We start from the raw sequence: 21,785 nt of genomic DNA, 5'->3' as shown, positions 1-21,785 counted from the left end.
TGGAGGTTCATGACATTGTACAGGAGACAGGAATCAAGACCATCCCCAAGAATAAGAAATGCAAAAAGCAAAATGGCTGTCTGGGGAGGCCTTACAAATAGCTGTGAAAAGAAGAGAAGCAAAAAGCAAAGGAGAAAAGGAAAGATATAAGCATCTGAATGCAGAGTTCCAAAGAATAGCAAGAAGAGATAAGAAAGCCTTCCTCAGTGATCAATGCAAAGAAATAGAGGAAAACAACAGAATGGGAAAGACTAGAGATCTCTTCAAGAAAATTAGAGATACCAAGGGAACATTTCATGCAAAGATGGGCACAATAAAGGACAGAAATGGTATGGACCTAACAGAAGCAGAAGATATTAAGAAGAGGTGGCAAGAATACACAGAAGAACTGTACAAAAAAGATCTTCATGACCAAGATAATCACGATGGTGTGATCACTCACCTAGAGCCAGACATCTTGGAATGTGAAGTCAAGTGGGCCTTAGAAAGTATCACTACAAACAAAGCTAGTGGAGGTGATGGAATTCCAATTGAGCTATTTCAAATCCTGAAGATGATGCTGTGAAAGTGCTGCATTCAATATGCCAGCAAATTTGGAAAACTCAGCAGTGGTCACATGACTGGAAAAGGTCAGTTTTCATTCCAATCCCAAAGAAAACAACCCAAGACACATATAATCAAATTAACGAAGATCAAACACAAAAACAAATATTAAAAGCAGCAAGGGAAAAACAACAAATAACACACAAGGTGATTCCCATAAGAATAACAGCTGATCGATCTTTCAACAGAAACTCTCCAGTCCAGAAGGGAATGGCAAGACATACTTAAAGTGATGAAAGAGAAAAACCTACAACCCAGATTACTGTACCCAGCAAGGATCTCATTCAAATATGAAGGAGAAATCAAAAGCGTTACAGACAAGCAAAAGCTCAGAGAATTCAGCACCACCAAACCAGCTCTTCAACAAATGCTAAAGGATCTTCTCTAGACAAGAAACACAGAAAAGGTGTATAAACTCGAACCCCAAACAACAAAGTAAATGGCAACGGGATCATACTTATCAATAATTACCTTAAATGTAAATAGGTTGAATGCCCCAACCAAAAGACAAAGACTGGCTGAATGGATACAAAAACAAGACCCCTATATATGCTGTCTACAAGAGACCCACCTCAAAACAAGGGACACATACAGACTCAAAGTGAAGGGCTGGAAATGAAGACTAAAAGAAAACAGGAGTAGCAATACTCCTGTCAGATAAAATAGACTTTGAAATAAAGGCTGTGAAAAGAGACAAAGAAGGACTCTACATAATGATCAAAGGATCAATCCAAAAAGAAGATATAACAATTATAAATGTATATGCACCCAACATAGGAGCACTGCAATATGTAAGGCAAAAGCTAACAAGTATGAAAGGGGAAATTAACAGTAACACAATAATAGTGGGAGACTTTAATATCCCACTCATATCTATGGATAGATCAACTAAACAGAAAATTAGCAAGGAAACACAAACTTTAAATGATACAATGGACCAGTTAGACCTAATTGATATCTATAGGACATTTCACCCCAAAACAATGAATTTCACCTTTTTCTAAAGTGCACATGGAACCTTCTCCAGGACAGATCACATCCTGGAATATAAATCTAGCCTTGATAAATTAAAAAAAAAAATTAAACCATTCCAAGCATCTTTTCTGACCACAGTGAAGTAAGATTAGCTGTCAATTACAGGAGAAAAACTATTAAAAATTCCAACATATAGAGGCTGAACAACACGGTGCTGAATAACCAACAAACCACAGAAGAAATCAAAAAAGAAATCAAAATATGCATAGAAACGAATGAAAATGAAAACACAACAACCCAAAACCTATCAGTTCAGTTCAGTTCAATGTATGGCAATGTATGCCAAAAACCACTACAATATTATAAAGTAATTAGCCTCCAATTAAAATAAATAAATAAAATTTAAATAAATAAATAAATCCCATTGCGACAACTACAGATCCCACATGCTGCAACTAAAGATCCTTCATACCACAATGAAGACTGAAGAATACACATGCTGCACTAAGACCCAGAGCAGTCAAAAATAAATTAATTTTAACAACCTGCACATCTATATTAAAAGAAGCATTATTCATTTTTTAAAATTTATTTATTTATTTTACTTTACAATATTGTATTGGTTTTACCATACATTGACTCGAATCTGCCATGAGTGTACATGTGTTCCCAGTCCTGAACCTCCCTCTCACCTCCCTCCCCATCCCATTCCTCTGGGTCATCCCAGTGCACCAGCCCCAAGCACCCTGTATCATGCATCAAATCTGGACTGACAATTCGTATCACATATGATATTTTACATTTTTCAATGCCATTCTCCTATATCATCCCACCCTCGCCCTCTCCCACAGAGTCCAAAAAACTGTTCAATACATTTGTGTCTCTTTTGCTGTCTCACATACAGGGTTATCACTACCTTCTTTCTGAATTCCATATATATGCATTAGTATACTGTATTGGAGAAGGCGATGGCACCCCACTCCAGTACTCTTGCCTGGAAAATCCCATGGACGGAGGAGCCTGGTAGGCTAAAGTCCATGGGGTTGCTAGGAGTCAGACACGACTGAGCGACTTCACTTTCACTTTTCACTTTCATGCATTGGAGAAGGAAATGGCAACCCACTCCAGTGTTCTTGCCTGGAGAATCCCAGGGACAGGGGAGCTTGGTGGGCTGCCGTCTCTGGGGTCGCACAGAGTCAGACATGACTGAAGCGACTTAGCAGCATACTGTATTGGTGTTTTTCTTTCTGGCTTACTTCACTCTGTATAATAGGCTCCAGTTTCATCCACCTCATTAGGACTGATTCAAATGTATTCTTTTTAATGGCTGAGTAATACTCCATTGTGTATATGTACCACCGCTTTCTTATCCATTCATCTGCTGATGGACATCTAGGTTGCTTTCATGTCCTGGCTATTATAAACAGTGCTGTGTTGAACATTGGGGTACACGTGTCTCTTTCAATTCTGGTTTCCTCAGTGTGTATGCCCAGCAGTGTGATTGCTGGGTCATATGGCAGTTCTATTTCCAGTTTTTTAAGGAATCTCCACACTGTTCTCCATAGTGGCTGTACTAGTTTGCATTCCCACTAAGAGTGTAGGAGGCTTCCCTTTTCTCCACACCCTCTCCAGCATTTATTGCTTGTAGACTTTTGGATCACAGCCATTCTGACTGGCGTGAAATGGTACCTACCTCATTGTGGTTTTGATTTGCATTTCTCTGATAATGAGTGATGTTGAGCATCTTTTCATGTGTTTGTTAAACATCTGTATGTCTTCTTTGGAGAAATGTCTGTTTAGTTCTTTGGCCTACTTTTCGATTGGGTCTTTTATTTTTCTGGAATTGAGCTGCAGGAGTTGCTTGTATATTTTTGAGATTAATTCTTTGTCAGTTGCTTCATTTGCTGTTGTTTTCTCCCATTTTGAAGGCTGTCTTTTCACCTTGCTTATAGTTTCCTTTGTTGTGCAGAAGCTTTTAATTTTAATTAGGTCCCATTTGTTTATTTTTGCTTTTATTTCCAATATCCTGCGAGGTGGGTCCTGCTGTGATTTATGTCGGAGAGTGTTTTGTCTATGTTCTCCTCTAGGAATTTTATAGTTTCAGATCTTACATTTATATCTTTAATCTATTTTGAGTTTATTTTTTGTATGGTGTCAGAAAGTGTTCTAGATTCATTCTTTTACAAGTGGTTGACAAGTTTTCCCAGCACCACTTGTTAAAGAGATTGTCTTTTCTCCATTGTATATTCTTGCCTCCTTTGTCAAAGATAAGGTTTCCATAGCTGCGTGGATTTATCTCTGGGCTTTCTATTTTGTTCCATTGATCTACATTTCTGTCTTTGTGCCAGTACCATACTGTCTTGATGACTGTGGCTTTGTAGTAGAGACTGAAGTCAGGCAAGTTGATTCCTCCAGTTCCATTCTTCTTTCTCAAGATTGCTTTGGCTATTCAAGGTTTTTTGTATATCCATACAAAATTGTGAAATTATTTGTTCTAGTTCTCTGAAAAATACCGTTGGTAGCCTGATAGGGATCGCATTGATTCTATAGATTGCTTTGGGTAATATACTCATTTTCACTATATTGATTTTTCCAATCCATGAACATGGTATATTTCTCCATCTATTTGTGTCCTCTTTGATGTCTTTCACCAGTGTTTTATAGTTTTCTATATATAGGTCTTTTGTTTCTTTGGGTAGATATATTCCCAAGTATTTTATTCTTTTTGTTGCAATGGTGAATGGAATTGTTTCCTTAATTTCTCTTTCTGTTTTCTCATTATTAGTGTCTAGGAATGCAAGGGATTTGTGTGTGTTGATTTTATATCCTACAACTTTACTATATTCATTGATTAGCTCTAGTAATTTTCTGGTGGAGTCTTTAGGGTTTTCTATGTAGAGGATCATGTCATCTGCAAACAGTGAGAGTTTTACTTCTTCTTTTCCAATCTGGATTCCTTTTCTTTTTCTTCTCTGATTGCTGTGACCAAAACTTCCAAAACTATGTTGAATAGTAGTGGTGAGAGTGGGCACCCTTGTCTTGTTCCTGACTTTAGGGGAAATGCTTTCAATTTTTCACCATTGAGGGTAATGTTTGCTGTGAGTTTGTCTTATATAGCTTTTATTATGTTGAGGTATGTTCCTTCTAGTCCTGCTTTCTGGAGGGTTTTTATCATAAATGGATGTTGAATTTTGTCAAAGGCTTTCTCTGCATCTATTGAGATAATCACATGGTTTTTGTTTTTCAATATGTTAATGTGGTGCATTACACTGATTGATTTGTGGATATTGAAGAATCCTTGCACCCCTGGGATAAAGCCCACTTGGTCATGATGTATGATCTTTTTAATATGTTGTTGGATTCTGTTTGCTAGAATTTTGTCAAGGATTTTTGCATCTATGTTCATCAGTGATATTGGCCTGTAGTTTTCTAAAAGGAGCTTTATTCTTAATTGCCAAAACCTGGAAGTTATCAAGATGTCTTTCCATAGGTGAGTGGATAAACATCCAGACAATGGGATATTATTCAGCCCTAAAAAGAAATGAACTATTAAGCCTAGAAAAGACATGGAGGAACCTGAAATACACACTAATAAGTGAAAGGAGCCAAACAGAAAAGGCTACATACTGTGTGATTGCAACTATATGACAATTTAGAAAAGGCAAAACTGTAGAGATAATTAAAAGACCAATGGCTGTCAGCGGTACGTGAGGGGAGATGAATAGGTAGGACAAGAGGTTATTTAAGGCACTGAAAATACCCTATCAGTTAAGTTCAGTCACTCAGTGACTTTGCGACCCCATGAATCACAGCACGCCAGGCCTCCCTGTCCATCACCAACTCCCGGAGTTTACCCAAACTCATGACCATGGAGTCAATGATGCCATTCAGCCATCTCATCCTCTGTTGTCCCCTTCTCCTCCTGCCCCCAATCCCTCCCAGCATCAGAGTCTTTTCCAATGAGTCAACTCTTCGCATGAGGTGGCCAAGTATTGGAGTTTCAGCCTCAGCATCAGTCCTCCAATGAACACCCAGTACTGATCTCCTTTAGGATGGACTGCTTGGATCTCCTTGCAGTCCAAGGGACTCTCAACAGTCTTCTCCAACACCACAGTCCAAAAGCATCAATTCTTTGGCCCTCAGCTTTCTTCACAGTCCAACTCTCATATCCATACATGACCACAGGAAAAACCATAGCATTAACTAGACAGACCTTTGTTGGCAAAGTAATGTCTCTGCTTTTGAATATGCTATCTAGGTTGGTCATAACTTTCCTTCCAAGGAGTAAGCGTTTTTTAATTTTGTGGATGCAATCACTATCTGCAGTGATTTTGGAGCCCCCCAAAATAAAGTCTCACACTGTTTCCTCATTCATTTGCCATGAAGTGATGGGACCAGATGCCATGATCTTAGTTTTCTGAATGTTAGCTTTAAGCCAACTTTTTCACTCACCTCTTTCACTTTCATCAAGAGGCTTTTTAATTCCTCTTCACTTTCTGCCGTAAGGGTGGTGTCATCTGCATATCTGAGGTTATTGATATTTCTCCTGGCAATCTTGATTCCAGCTTGTGCTTCATCCAGCCCAGCGTTTCTCATGATGTACTCTGCATATAAGTTAAATAAGCAGGATGACAATATACAGCTTTGACGTACTCCTTTTCCTATTTGGAACCAGTCTATTGTTCCATGTCCAGTTTGAACTGTTGCTTCCTGACCTGCACATAGGTTTCTCAAGAAGCAGGTCAGGTCGTCTCGTATTCCCATCTCTTTCAGAATTTTCCATAGTTTATTGTGATCCACACAGTCAAAGGCTTTTGCATAGTCAATAAAGCAGAAATAGATGTTTTTCTGGAACTCTCTTGCTTTTTCCATGATCCAGCGGATGTTGGCAATTTGATCTCTGGTTCCTCTGCCTTTTCTAAAACCAGCTTGAATATCTGGAAGTTCACAGTTCACGTATTGCTGAAGCCTGGCTTGGAGAATTTTGAGCATTACTTTACTAGTGTGTGAGATGAGTGCAATTGTGGGGTAGTTTGAGCATTCTTTGGCATTGCCTTTCTTTGGGATTGGAATGAAAACTGACCTTTTCCAGTCCTGTGGCCACTGCTGAGTTTTCCAAATTTGCTGGCATATTGAGTGTAGCACTTTCACAGCATCATCTTCCAGGATTCGAAATAGCTCAACTGGAATTCCATCACCTCCACTAGCTTTGTTTGTAGTGATGCTGTCTAAGGCCCACCTGACCTCACTAGGTGAGTGATCACTAGGTGAGTGATCACACCATCATGATTATCTCTGATATTATAATTACAGATATACCTATTTTTATTACCCTCTGCTTTACTGCATTTTGCTAGTACTATATATAATTTTTTTATATAAATTGAAGTTTTGTGGCAACCCTCTGTTTAGCAAGTCTGTTGGCACCATTATCCAACAGCACTTGTTCACTTGATGTCTGTGTGTCACATTTTGGTAAATCACACATTTTTCAAATGTTTTCATTATTATTATATTTGTTATGGTGATCAGTGACCTTTGATGTTACTATTACAATTGTTTTGTCAGTTTTTTGCAATAAAATTCTTTTTGCAGCCATGAAATTAAAAGATGCTTGCTCCTTGGGAGGAAAGCTATGACAAACCTAGACAATATATTAAAAAGCAGAGATATCACTTTGCAGACAAAGGTCTGTATAGTCAAAGCTATGGTTTTTCCAGTAGTCTGTATGAATGTGAGAGTTGAATGACCATAAAGAGAGCTGAATGCCAAAGAATTGATGCTTTCAAATTGTGGTACTGGAGAAGACTCTTGAGAGTCCCTTAGACCACAAGGAGATCAAATCAGTCAATACTAAAGGAAATGAACCCTGAATAATCATTGGAAGTACTGTTGCTGAAGCTGAAGCTCCAATACTTTGGCCACCTGATGTGAAAGGCTGACTCATTGGAGAAGAGTGTGATGTTGGGAAAGAATGAAGGCAAAAGTAGACTATATGAAGTCTAATTTAAACTATGGACTTTGGATGATTATGATATGTTAATGTGGGCTCATTCTTGATTTAAAAATGTACATTCTGATGAATGATATTCATAATAATTATGGCTATGCATGTGTGAGAGTAGTGAAGATATGAGAGTTCACTGAATTTTCCTCTCAATTTTGCTACAAAACTAAAACTTTTCTAAAACAAATTTTAAAGTAAAAGGATACAAAAATATACACCATGCTAACAATAGTCAAAAGAAAGCTAGAGTAGCTATATTAACATCAGACAAAGGAGATTTCTATGCAAAGAATATTACCAGGGATAAATAAGGCCTTTCATGATAAACTGGATGAATTAATCAAGAGGATATAACAATCCCAACCACTCTTAAATGTTTATACATCTAGTAACAGAGGTTTTGTTTCACATATAAAACATTTTTCATATATAAAAATATTCACATATTTTATATGTGAAACAAAAAAGGATAGGACTAAAAGGAGAAAGAGACAAATCTACCATTACAGTAAGAGATTTCAATATCTCTTAATAATCAATAGACCAAGTAGGCAAGAAATTAGCAAGGATATAGTCTACTTGAACATCACTACCAATCAACCCGACTGATTGACATTTATAGACCACTTTACCCAACAAAAGCAGAATACACATGATTCTCACATACACAGAACATTCACCAAAATAAACCATATGGGTTATAAAACATATCTCAACATTTTATGGCAAACAGACGGGGAAAAAATGGAAATAGTGACAGATTTTATTCTCTGGGCTCCAAAATCACTGTGGATGGAGACTGCAGCCATGAAATTAAAAGATGCTTGCTCCCTGGAAGAAAACTTATAACAAACCTATACAGTATATTAAAAATAGAGACATCACTTTGCTGATAAAGGTCCATCTAGTCAAAGCTATGATTTTTCCAATAGTCATGTACAGATGTGAGATTTGGACCATAAAGGAGGCTGCTGCTGCTAAGTTGCTTCAGTCGTAAAGTGACCCCATAGATGGCAGCCCATCAGACTCCGCCATCCCTGGGATTCTCCAGGCAAGAACACTGGAGGCTAAGCACCCAAAAACTGATGCTTTTGAACTGTGGTGCTGGAAAAGATTCTTGAGAGTCCCTTGAACAGCAAGGAGATCAAATCAGTCAATCCTAAAGGAAATCAACCCTGAATATTCACTGGAAGGACTGATGCTGAAACAGAAGCTCCAATACTTTGGCCACCTGATGCAAAGAGCTGTGTCATTGGAAAACACCCTGATGCTGGGAAGGATTGAAGGCAGGAGGAGAAGCGGGTGACAGAGGATGAGATGGTTGGATGGCATCACTGATTGAATGGACATGAGTTTGAGCAAATTCCGGGAGATGGTGAAGGACAGGGAAGCCTGATGTGCTGCAGTCCATGGGGTCGCAGAGTTGGACATGACTTAGCAACTGAACAAAAACAACAAATTTAAAAGGAATCTAGGCATATCAAGTACAGTCTCAGATCACCATGGCATGAAATTAGAAATGTGTAACAGAAATATCTCTGGAAATTTTTCAGATATTTATATAATAGCACACTTTTAAATGGCCCAAGGATGAAAGAATAAATACATAGGGAAAATGGGAAGTATTTGAACTGCATGAAAATGATAACACATTGTGTCAAAACTTGTGGGATGCATCTGAGCAGTAGTTGAAGTAAATGTATAGTTGAACTAAACTGTGCTGTGCTTAGTAGCTCAGTCATGTCCAACTCTTTGCAACCCCATGGACTGTAGTCTGCTAGGCTCCTCTGTCCATGGGGAATCTCCAGGCAAGAACACTGGAGTGGGTTGCCATGCCCTCCTCCAGGGAATCTTCCCAACCCAGGGATCGAACCCAGGTCTCCTGCATTGAAAGGTGGATCCTTTCCCGCTTGAGCCATAGGGAAGCCCATGAATACTGGAGTGGGTAGCCTGTCCCTTCTGCGGGGGATCTTCCCAATCCAGGAATTGAACTGGGGTCTCCTGCATTGCAGGTGGATTCTTTACCAGCTGAGCTACCAGGCAAGCCCAGCATTAAAACTACTGTATTAGAAAAGAAGAAAGGTCTCATATCAATGACCTCAGCTTTCACCTTAATCAATACAATATTGTAAAGTTAAAAAATAAAATAAAAAAGTAAAAAAAGAAGAGCTAATTAAACATAAACTAAGCAGACTAAAAAAAATAACATCAGAGCAGAAACCAGATTGCTCAGAAAAAAGAGAGAGAAGACATAAATTATCAATACCAGGAATGAGAAAGATTATATCACTACTGCTGCTGCTGCTGCTAAGTCACTTCAGTCGTGTCCGACTCTGTGCGACCCCATAGACGGCAGCCCACCAGGCTCCCCCATCCCTGGGATTCTCCAGGCAAGAACACTGGAGTGGGTTGCCATTTCCTTCTCCAATGCATGAAAGTGAAAAGTGAAAGTGAAGTCACTCAGTCGTGTCCGACTCTTAGCCACCCCATGGACTGCAGCCTACCAGGCTCCTCCGTCCATGGGATTTTCCAGGCAAGAGTACTGGAGTGGGGTGCCATTGCCTTTTCCTATCACTACAGATGCCCATATATTAAAGAATAATAGGAGAATATTATAAATATTTGACAATAAATTTACAGGAAATGGACAAATTCCTTGAAATACACAAACTACCAAAGTTTTCTCAAGAAGAAAGAGATAAGTTGAATAGCCCTAAAGAGGTTATACATGCTAAGTCGCTTTAGTTGTGTCTGACCCTTTGTGACCCTATGGACTGTAGCCCACCAGGCTCTTCCGTCCATGGGATTCTCCAGACAAGAATACTAGAGAGGGTAACCATGCCCTCCTCCAGAAAAAGGTAGTAATTGTAACATTTCTTTTCAACAAAGAAAATTCCAGGCCTATATGGCTTCAATAGTGAATTCCACCCAACAAAAATAATTTAAGGCAGAAATAATACTATCTCTTCTCCAGAAAACGGAAGAGGAAGAAATACTTCCCAACTTGTTTTATGAGCTTAATCATTACTCTGATACCAAACGCAGACATACACTTTATTTTTTTAAATTATTTTATTTATTTTAATTGAAATCTAATTACTTTACAATATTGTAGTGGTTTTTGCCAAACATCCACATGAATCAGCCATGGGCACACATGTGTTCCCCATCCAGAATCCCCCTCCCAACTCCTTCCCCATTCCATCCCCCAGGGTCATCCCAGTGTACCAGCCCTGAGCACCCTATCTCATGCATCAAACCTGGATTGGCAATCCACTTCACATATGATAATATGCACATTTCAATGCTACATACACTTTAAAAGAAAACTACAGACCCTCACGAACACTGATGCAAAAATTGAAGCAAATCAAATCCAATAATATATAAAAAGAAAAATACATTACAACCAAATAGGGTTTACTTTAGGATGCAGAGTTGGTTTAACACTAGAACATCAATCAATACATTATATTCAATTTACAATCATCAATTCACCATATTAACAAACTGAAAAAGTAAAACCCTACGATCACCTTAACAGACACAAAAGCTACATTTGGCAAAATCCAGCTAAGAGTCGGACATGGCTGAGCAACTTCATTTTCACTTTTCACTTTCATGCATTGAAGAAGGAAATGGCAACCCACTCCAGTGTTCTTGCCTGGAGAATCCCAGGGACAGGAGAGTCTGGTGGGCTGCTGTCTACGGGGTCGCACAGAGTCGGACACGACTGAAGGGACTTAGCAGCAGCAGCAGCAGCATCTATTTCTGATAAACTCTCTCAAGCATATTAGGAATAGAAGGTAACTTTCCCAAACTAAGAGAAAATATATAGAAAACCTACAGATAATATCATACTTAAGAGTGAACTACTAAATGCTTTTCATCAAAATATAGAAACAAGGCAAGCATGTCCGCTCTCCTTACAGCTCTCTTTCAACTTTGTACAGGAGGATGGAATCAGTGCAATTATGTAAGAAAAAACAAAAGGCATCCATACTGGAAAGAAAGAAGTACAACTATTTTTATTCACAGATAACGTAATTGCCCATGGTCAAACAGAAACTTTAGGGGGAAATACCACTAGATCTAATAATTAAGATTAGCAAGTTTATAGTATCTTTATTATGAAATGAGTGTTTGTGTCCCTCCAAAGTTTATATGCTCAAGTCATAACCCTCAATGAGATTGTATTTGGAGATAGAGCCTATGAGAGGGTGATATGAGTTCATAAAGGTGAGGCCCAATCTGAGAGATCTGGTGCCCTCATAAGAAAAGAAAGAAACACCAGAGCCCTCTCTTTCTTTGCATGGAGAGAAAAGGTCATGTGAAGTCATAGCAAGATGGTGGTCACCTACAAGACAAGAAAAGAGCCCTACCAGGAAATGAATAGGCCAGCACTTTGGTCGTGGACTTCCTGGCCTCTAAAACTTTGAAAAAATAAAATTCTGTTGTTTAATCCCCCTAGTCTATTGTATTTTGTTATGGTAGTCCAAGAAGACTAATATAAAGATCAACAAACAAAAAGGTATATTTATTGGACTTCTTCTTGGTGGTGCAGTGGACAAGAATTTGCCCGCCAATGCCAGGGACAGGGGTTCGATCCCTGGTCCAGAAGATTCCACATGTCTCAGAGCAACTGAGCAACTCAAGCTCAGTACTCAGAGCACAGAGCAACTCAAGCCCATGTGCCACAATTTTTGAGACCATGCTCTAGAGCCTGCAAGCCACAACTACTGAGCCCGCATCCTCAGCCACTGAAGCCTACATCCCTAAGACCTGTGTCTGTAAGAAGAGAAGTCTCTGTGATGAAAAGTATGTGCACTTCAACAAAGAGTAGACACCACTCATTGCAACCAGAAAAAACCTGGGCAGCAACAAAGACCCAGTGCAAACAAAAATACATAATTTTTTTAAAAAAGGAATCAGTTGGATGGGAGGGGAATTTGGGGAGAGAATGGATACATGTATATGTATGGCTGAGTCCTTTCACTGTTCACTTGAAGCTATCACAACATTATTAATCAGCTACACCCCAATACAAAATAAAAAGTTAAAAAAATAAAAAAGGAATCATTTTTTAAAAAGGTATATCTCTATTGCTAGCAATGAATAGTGAGAAATAGAAATTAATAGCATAAAAATCAGAGAAGGCAATGGCACCCCACTCCAGTACTCTTGCCGGGAAAATCCCATGGACAGAGGAGCCTGGTGGGCTGCTGTCTATGGGGTCACACAGAGTTGGACACGACTGAGCGACTTCACTTTCACTTTTCACTTTCATGCATTGGAGAAGGAAATGGCAACCCACTCCAGTGTTCTTGCCTGGAGAATCCCAGAGAGGGGGGAGCCTGGTGGGCTGCCATCTCTGGGGTTGCACAGAGTCGGACACGACTGAAGCAACTTAGCAGCAGCAGCATAAAAATATGAAATATTAAAATTAGGTGAGAAATAATGACATCAGGTGGGAATAATGACCTGTTTAGTAAAAATTTTAAGGTAGTAAAGAAGACCTAAATAAAATGGACAGATGCCCTTTTTTCTTAAGATAGGAAACTCAATCTTGTTATGATGTCAATTATCCTCAAATTAACCTATAGATTCAATGCAATCCAAATCAAAATCCCATTAGAGTTTCTTGTTTTTTTTTGTAAAAATTGACAAGCTTATCCTAAAATTCATATACAAGTGCAAAGAACCTAAAAGCCAAACCAATTGAAAAAGAATAACAAAGTCAGAGAGCTAATACTATCTGATATCAAGAATTACTATAGTGCCACATTATTCAATACTGCATGGTACTGGTATAAAGATAAACAAGTAGATGAATGAAACGATATAGAGAATCCAGACAGAAACCCATACTTATATATGGATAACTTTTTTTTCAGCAAAGGTGCAAAGGCAATATAGTGAAGAAAGGATAGAATTTTCACAAATGCTAGAATAATTGAATGTCAATATGCAAAAAAAGAACCTGAATCCATATCTAACATCATTTAATAAAATTAACTCATAGGCAAAAATGTAAAACTTTAAATTATGAAACTTCTAGAAGAAACCACAGAAGACCTTTGTGACCCTGGGTTAGGCAAAGATTTCTCAGATATGACAACAAAGGCATATCCCAATAACAAACTGACAAGTTGGACTTAATCAAAGTTAAAAATTTATGTTCTTCAAACTGTTTCACAAGAAATTACATATTATATGATTCCACTTATATGAAATGCCCAGAAAAGGAAACTCAAGAGACATAAAGTAGATCAGTATTTGCTTGGGGCTGAGAACAGGGTTTAAGTGTAAATGGGCATAAGGGATCTTATTGTGGGTAAAAAATGTTCTAAAACTGACATATGGTGATGCTTAAACTCTCCAAATTTGCAAAAAATCATTTAATTGTAAAACTTTAAATGGGTAAATTTTATTATATGTAAAATATACTACATTAAGGTTTGTTTTTTTTTTTTTAAAGAAGACAATAGAAATAGTGTGAAAAGACAAGGTGCCCACTGGAAGAATATTCTTCAAAGCATATATCTCATAAAGGATTTGCATCCAGAATATGTAAAGAACTTTCAAAATTCTACAATGAGAAAATCAAATAATTTTTTAAATAGACAAAATATTGGAACAGATATATCACCAAAAAGGATATGCAGATGTCAAATAAGTACGTGCTGCTGCTGCTGCTAAGTCACTTCAGTCGTATCCGATTCTCTGTGACCCCACTGATGGCAGCCCACCAGGTTCCTCTGTCCCTGGGATTCTCCAGGCAAGAATATGGGAGTGGATTGCCATTTCCTTCTCCAATGCATGCATGCATGCTGAGTCGCTTCAGTTGTGTCCGACTCTGTGCAACCCTATGGACAGCAGCCCACCAGGCTCCTCTGTCCACGGGATTCTCCAGGCAAGAATACTGGAGTGGGTTGCCATTTCCTTTTCCAAAATAAGCACATGAAAAAGTGATTAACATATTAGTCCTTAGGGAAATATAAATTAAAATCACATTACGATATCACTTCATATCTATTAGAATGGTTCAAATTAAAAGACTGGCCATATTAAGTGTTACATGTAATGAAACAAGTTTCAAACACTGCTAGTAGAGGAGCCAAGATGGCGGAGGAGTAGGACGGGGAGAACACTTTCCCCCCCACAAATTCATCAAAAGAACATTTAAAAGCTGAGTAAATTCCACAAAACAACTTTTGAAGGCCGGTAGAGGACATCAGGCACCCAGAAAAGCAACCCAAGTCTTCGAAAGGAGGTAGGAAAAAATAAAAAAGACAAAAAAAGAGACAAAAGAGGGAGGGATGGAATTCTGTCCCGGGAAGGGAGTCTTAAAAAGAGAGGTTTCCAAACACCAGGAAACCTTCTCACTGCCGAATCTGTGCCGAGCTTTGGAAGCACAAAGGGCAACATAACAGGGAGGAAAAATAAATAAACAATTAAAACCCGCAGATTGCGAGACCTACGGTAACTCCCCCAGTGGAGAAGCAGCACAGACGCCTGCACATGCCATTAGCAGGTGGGGGCTGGGCAGGGAGGCACGGCGTGGGCTGCATTGCTTAGAGTAAGGACCTGGCCTGAATACCCTGAGCGCTATCTGAGTGAAATAATTTGGGCTAGCAAATCAGACTGTGGGATATCTACCACGCGAAAAGCCAGCCCTAACCTAAGACACCGCCAGGCCCGTGCATGGAACAAAGGACTGAACAGAGATAGCCGGCTGCAGACCATCCCCCTCCGGTGACAGGCAGCCAGAACTAGAAGGGGGCAATCACAGCCCCAGAGAGACATTATCTATAAAACTGTAAGCAGGCTTCTTTGCTAACTAAAACTTCTTGGGGTCTGGATGGTCAATATCTACCTGAGAAGGTGCGCTGGTTGTACACCTAGATAACCAAGCGGCGAGCGGCGGGGAGGTGATAAGTCGCAGCAATCGTGCTCGCCAAGCACCTCATCACCTGAGCTGCTCGGACCTGCGAAGGGCACAAAGCGCAGGCCCAATCGAGTCTGCACCTCTGAGGACTACCCGAGAGCCTGAACCTGAGCGGCTTGGACCTGGGAGGTGCAGGCAGCCCAGGGCCGGCCTCAGATGGTTCCTGGCAGAGCAACCTAGAGCCTGAGCAGTGTGGGCAGGGAGGCTACATGCGCCGTGAGCGGGGGCAGACCCAGTGTGGCTGAGGCACTGCGAGCACACGCCAGTGTTATTTGTTTGTAGCATCCCTCCCTCCCTCCCCACAGTGTGACTGAACAAGTGAGCCTAAAAAAAAAAAAAGTGTCCTCCACTGTCCCCTTTGTGTCAGGGCAGAAACCAGACACTGAAGAGACCAGCAAACAGAAGAAGTTATAACAGAGGGAAATGCCTTGGAAGCTACAGGCAATAGATTAAAACCCTGTGGTTACTACCGACTACATAGGAAGGTGCCTATCTTGAGAAATATAAGTCGGACCAAGGAACTAGCCAAAAATGAACTGAACCCACAATACTCACAACAAAACCAGAGAAAGTCCTAGATATATTTTTTACTATTTTTACGATCATTCTTTCTTTTTTTTTTTTTAATTTAAAAAAATTCTAAGTCCTCTATTATTCCTTTAATTTTCACTTTTATAACCTATTACTCAAAAAAAAAAAGACCTTTTTTTTTTGCAGCAAACTTCATATATATTTTTTATAATTTTTTGACCTTGTTTTTTTTTTTTTTTTTTTCTTCTTTTCTTTAACATTGTATTTTTGAAATTCCAAACTCTACTCTAGATTTTTAATTTTAGCTTTTTGGTATTTGTTATCAATTTTGTACCTGTATTTTCTTTATAATTTTTGCGGCTTTGTTTGTTTTTGTTTGTTTTTTTCTCTCTTTCTTTTTCTTCTTCTTTTTTTTAACATTGTATTTTTGAAATTCCAAACTCTACTCTAGATTCTTAACTTTTGCTTTTTGGTATTAGTTATCAATTTTGTACCTGTATTTTCTTTATAATTTTCGTGACCTTGTTTGTTTTTATTTGTTCGTTTTTTCTTTCTTTCTTTTCCTTCTTCTTTTCTTCAACATTGTATTTTTGAAATTCCAAACTCTACTCTAGATTTTTAATTTTTGCTTTTATGTATTTGTTACCAATTTTGTACCTTGAAGAATCCAATCTTCAGTACCCATTTTTCACTAGGGAGCGAGATTACTGGCTTGACTGCTCTCTCTCCCTTTGGACTCTCCTTTTTCTCCACCAGGTCGCCTGTGTCTCCTCCCTAACCCCTCTCTACTCTACCCAACTCTGTGAATTTCTGTGAGTTCCAGATGGTAGAGAACACTTAGGGAACTGATTACTGGCTGGATCTGTCTCCCTCCTTTTCATTCCCCCCTTTTATCCTCCTGGCCACCTCTGTCTCCTTTCTCCTTCTTCTCTTCTCTGTATAACTCTGTGAACATCTCTGAGTGGTCCAGTTGTGGAGTGCACATGAGGAAGTGATTATTGGCTAGCCCACTCTCTCCTCTATTGATTCCACCTCATCTCATTCGGGTCACCTCTAACGCCCTCCTCCCTGTTCTCTTCTCCATGTAACGCTGTGAACCTCTCTGGGTGACCCTCATGGTAGAGAAACTTTTCATCTTTAATGTAGATGTTTTATCAGTGGTGCTGTATAGAAGGAGAAGTTTTGAAACTACAGTAAAAATAAGACCAATAACTGGAAGCAGGAGGCTTAAGTCCAAACCCTGTCTCCAGGGAACTCCTGACTCCAAGGAACATTAATTGACAGGAGCTCATCAAACGCCTCCATACCAACACTGAAACCAAGCACCACACAAGGGCCAACAAGTTCCAGGGCAAGACATACCAAGCAAATTCCCCAGCAAAAAAGGAACACAGCCCTGAGCGCCAAGATACAGGCTGCCCAAAGTCACCCCAAAACCATAGACATCTCATAACTCATTACTGGACACTTCATTGCACTCCAGAGAGAAGAAATACAGCTCCACCCACCAGAACACTGACACAAGCTTCCCTAACCAGGAAACCTTGACAAGCCACCTATACAAACCCACACACAGCGAGGAAATGCCACAATAAACAGAACTCCACAAACTGCCAGAATACAGAAAGGACACCCCAAACTCAGCAATTTAAACAAGATGAAGAGACAGAGGAATACCCAGCAGATAAAGGAACAAGATAAATGCCCACCAAACCAAACAAAAGAGGAAGAGACAGGGAATCTACCTGATAAAGAATTCCAAATAATGATAGTGAAATTGATCCAAAATCTTGAAATCAAAATGGAATCACAGATAAATAGCCTGGAGACAAGGATTGAGAAGATGAAAGAAAGGTTTAACAAGGACCTAGAAGAAATAAAAAAGAGTCAATATATAATGAATAATGCAATAAATGAAATTAAAAACACTCTGGAGGCAACAAATAGTACAATAACAGAGGCAGAAGATAGGATTAGTGAATTAGAAGATAGAATGGTAGAAATAAATGAATCAGAGAGGATAAAAGAAAAACGAATTAAAAGAAATGAGGACAATCTCAGAGACCTCCAGGACAATATTAAACGCTACAACATTCGAATCATAGGGGTCCCAGAAGAAGAAGACAAAAAGAAAGACCATGAGAAAATATTTGAGGAGATAATAGTTGAAAACTTCCCTAAAATGGGGAAGGAAATAATCACCCAAGTCCAAGAAACCCAGAGAGTCCCAAACAGGATAAACCCAAGGCGAAACACCCCAAGACACATATTAATCAAATTAACAAAGATCAAACACAAAGAACAAATATTAAAAGCAGCAGGGGAAAAACAACAAATAACACACAAGGGAACTCCCATAAGGATAACAGCTGATCTTTCAATAAAAACTCTTCAAGCCAGGAAGGAATGGCAAGACATACTTAAAATGATGAAAGAAAATAACCTACAGCCCAGATTATTGTACCCAGCAAGGATCTCATTCAAGTATGAAGGAGAAATCAAAAGCTTTTCAGACAAGCAAAAGCTGAGAGAATTCTGCACCACAAAACCAGCTCTCCAACAAATACTAAAGGATATTCTCTAGACAGGAAACACAAAAACGGTGTATAAATTCAAACCCAAAACAATAAAGTAAATGGCAACGGGATCATACTTATCAGTAATTACCTTAAATGTAAATGGGTTGAATGCCCCAACCAAAAGACAAAGACTGGCTGAATGGATACAAAAACAAGACCCTACATATGTTGTCTACAAGAGACCCACCTCAAAACAGGGGACACATACAGACTGAAAGTGAAGGGCTGGAAAAAGATTTTCCATGCAAATAAGGACAAAAGAAAGCAGGAGTAGCAATACTCATATCAGATAAAATAGACTTTAAAACAAAGGCTGTGAAAAGAGACAAAGATGGTCACTACATAATGATCAAAGGATCAATCCAAGAAGAAGATATAACAATTATAAATATATATGCACCCAACACGGGAGCACCGCAATATGTAAGACAAATGCTAACAAGTATGAAAGGAGAAATTAACAATAACACAATTATAGTGGGAGACTTTAATACCCCACTCACACCTATGAATAGATCAACTAAACAGAAAATTAGCAAGGAAACACAAACTTTAAATGATACAATGGACCAGGTAGACCTAATTGATATCTATAGGACATTTCACCCCAAAACAATGAATTTCACCTTTTTCTCAAGCACACATGGAACCTTCTCCAGGATAGATCACATCCTGGGCCATAAATCTAGCCTTGGTAAATTCAAAAAAATAGAAATCATCCCAAGCATCTTTTCTGACCACAATGCAGTAAGATTAGATGTCAATTACAGGAGAAAAACTATTAAAAATTCCAACATATGGAGGCTGAAAAACACGCTGCTGAATAACCAACAAATCACAGAAGAAATCAAAATTTGCATAGAAACGAATGAAAATGAAAACACAACAACCCAAAACCTGTGGGACACTGTAAAAGCAGTCCTAAGGGGAAAGTTCATAGCAATACAGGCATACCTCAAGAAAGAAGAAAAAAGTCAAATAAATAACCTAACTCTACATCTAAAGCAACTAGAAAAGGAAGAAATGAAGAACCCCAGGGTTAGTAGAAGGAAAGAAATATTAAAAATTAGAGCAGAAATAAATGCAAAAGAAACAAAGGAGACCATAGCAAAAATCAACAAAGCCAAAAGCTGGTTCTTTGAAAGGATAAATAAAATTGACAAACCATTAGCCAGACTCATTGAGAAACAAAGGGAGAAAAATCAAATCAATAAAATTAGAAATGAAAATGGAGAGATCACAACAGACAACACAGAAATACAAAGGATCATAAGAGACTACTATCAACAATTATACGCCAATAAAATGGACAAAGTGGAAGAAATGGACAAATTCTTAGAAAAGTATAACTTTCCAAGACTGGACCAGGAAGAAATAGAAAATCTTAACAGACCCATCACAGGCATGGAAATTGAAACTATAATCAAAAATCTTCCAGCAAACAAAAGCCCAGGTCCAGATGGCTTCACAGCTGAATTCTACCTAAAATTTAGAGAAGAGCTAACACCTATCCTGCTCAAACTCTTTCAGAAAATTGCAGAGGAAGGTAAACTTCCAAACTCTTTCTATGAGGCCACCATCACCCTAATACCAAAACCTGACAAAGATGCCACAAAAAAAGAAAACTACAGGCCAATATCACTGATGAACATAGATGCAAATCCAACAACACATTAAAAAGATCATATACCATGACCAAGTGTGCTTTATCCCAGGGATGCAAGGATTCTTCAATATCCACAAATCAATCAATGTAATACACCACATTAACAAATTGAAAAATAAAAACCATATGATTATCTCAATAGATGCAGAGAAAGCCTTTGACAAAATTCAACATCCATTTATGATAAAAACTCTCCAGAAAGCAGGACTAGAAGGAACATACCTCAACATAATAAAAGCTATATATGACAAACCCACAGCAAACATTATCCTCAATGGTGAAAACTTGAAAGCATTTCCTCTAAAGTCAGGAACAAGACAAGGGTGCCCACTTTCACCATTACTATTCAACATAGTTTTGGCCACAGCAATCAGAGCAGAAAAAGAAATAAAAGGAATCCAAATTGGAAAAGAAGAAGTAAAACTCTCACTATTTGCAGATGACATGATCCTCTACATAGAAAACCGTAAAGACTCCACCAGAAAATTACTAGAGCTAATCAATGAATATAGTAAAGTTGCAGGATATAAAATCAACACACAGAAATCCCTTGCATTCCTATACACTAATAATGAGAAAACAGAAAGAGAAATTAAGGAAACAATTCCATTCACCACTGCAACAGAAAGAATAAAATACTTAGGAATATATCTACCTAAAGAAACTAAAGACCTATATATAGAAAACTATAAAACACTGGTGAAAGAAATCAAAGAGGACACTAATAGATGGAGAAATATACCATGTTCATGGATTGGAAGAATCAATATAGAGAAAATGAGTATACTACCCAAAGCAATTTATAGATTCAACGCAATCCCTATCAAGCTACCAGTGGTATTTTTCACAGAGCTAGAACAAATAATTTCACAATTTGTATGGAAATACAAAAAACCTAGAATAGCCAAAGCTATCTTGAGAAAGAAGAATGGAACTGGAGGAATCAACCTACCTGACTTCAGGCTCTACTACAAAGCCACAGTTATCAAGACAGTATGGTACTGGCACAAAGACAGAAATATAGATCAATGGAACAAAATAGAAAGCCCAGAGATAAATCCACACACATATGGACAACTTGTCTTTCACAAAGGAGGCAAGAATATACAATGGATTAAAGACAATCTCTTTAACAAGTGGTGCTGGGAAAAGTGGTCAACCACTTGTAAAAGAATGAAACTAGAACACTTTCTAACACCATACACAAAAATAAACTCAAAATGGATTAAAGATCTAAATGTACGACCAGAAACTATAAAATTCCTAGAGGAGAACATAGGCAAAACACTCTCCGACATACATCACAGCAGGATCCTCTATGACCCACCTCCCAGAATATTGGAAATAAAAGCAAAAATAAACAAATGGGACCTAATTAAACTTAAAAGCTTCTGCACATCAAAGGAAACTATAAGCAAGGTGAAAAGACAGCCTTCAGAATTGGAGAAAATAATAGCAAATGAAGCAACTGACAAA

The 21,785-nt window shown here is 38.5% G+C and overlaps 1 protein-coding gene across 1 annotated transcript in view; it reads right to left on the bottom strand.

Moving 5' to 3' along the window:
- MEIKIN (meiotic kinetochore factor) overlaps nt 1-21,785 on the bottom strand; it is a 139,441-nt gene that overhangs the window by 38,892 nt on the left and 78,764 nt on the right. The window lies entirely within an intron of this gene.

The sequence above is a fragment of the Bos mutus genome, chromosome 7 (genome assembly GCF_027580195.1).
Source record: "Bos mutus isolate GX-2022 chromosome 7, NWIPB_WYAK_1.1, whole genome shotgun sequence".
Classification (NCBI taxonomy): domain Eukaryota; kingdom Metazoa; phylum Chordata; class Mammalia; order Artiodactyla; family Bovidae; genus Bos; species Bos mutus.
The sequence above is the reverse complement of the archived record's forward strand: the minus strand, read 5'-3'. Positions and strand labels throughout refer to the sequence as shown.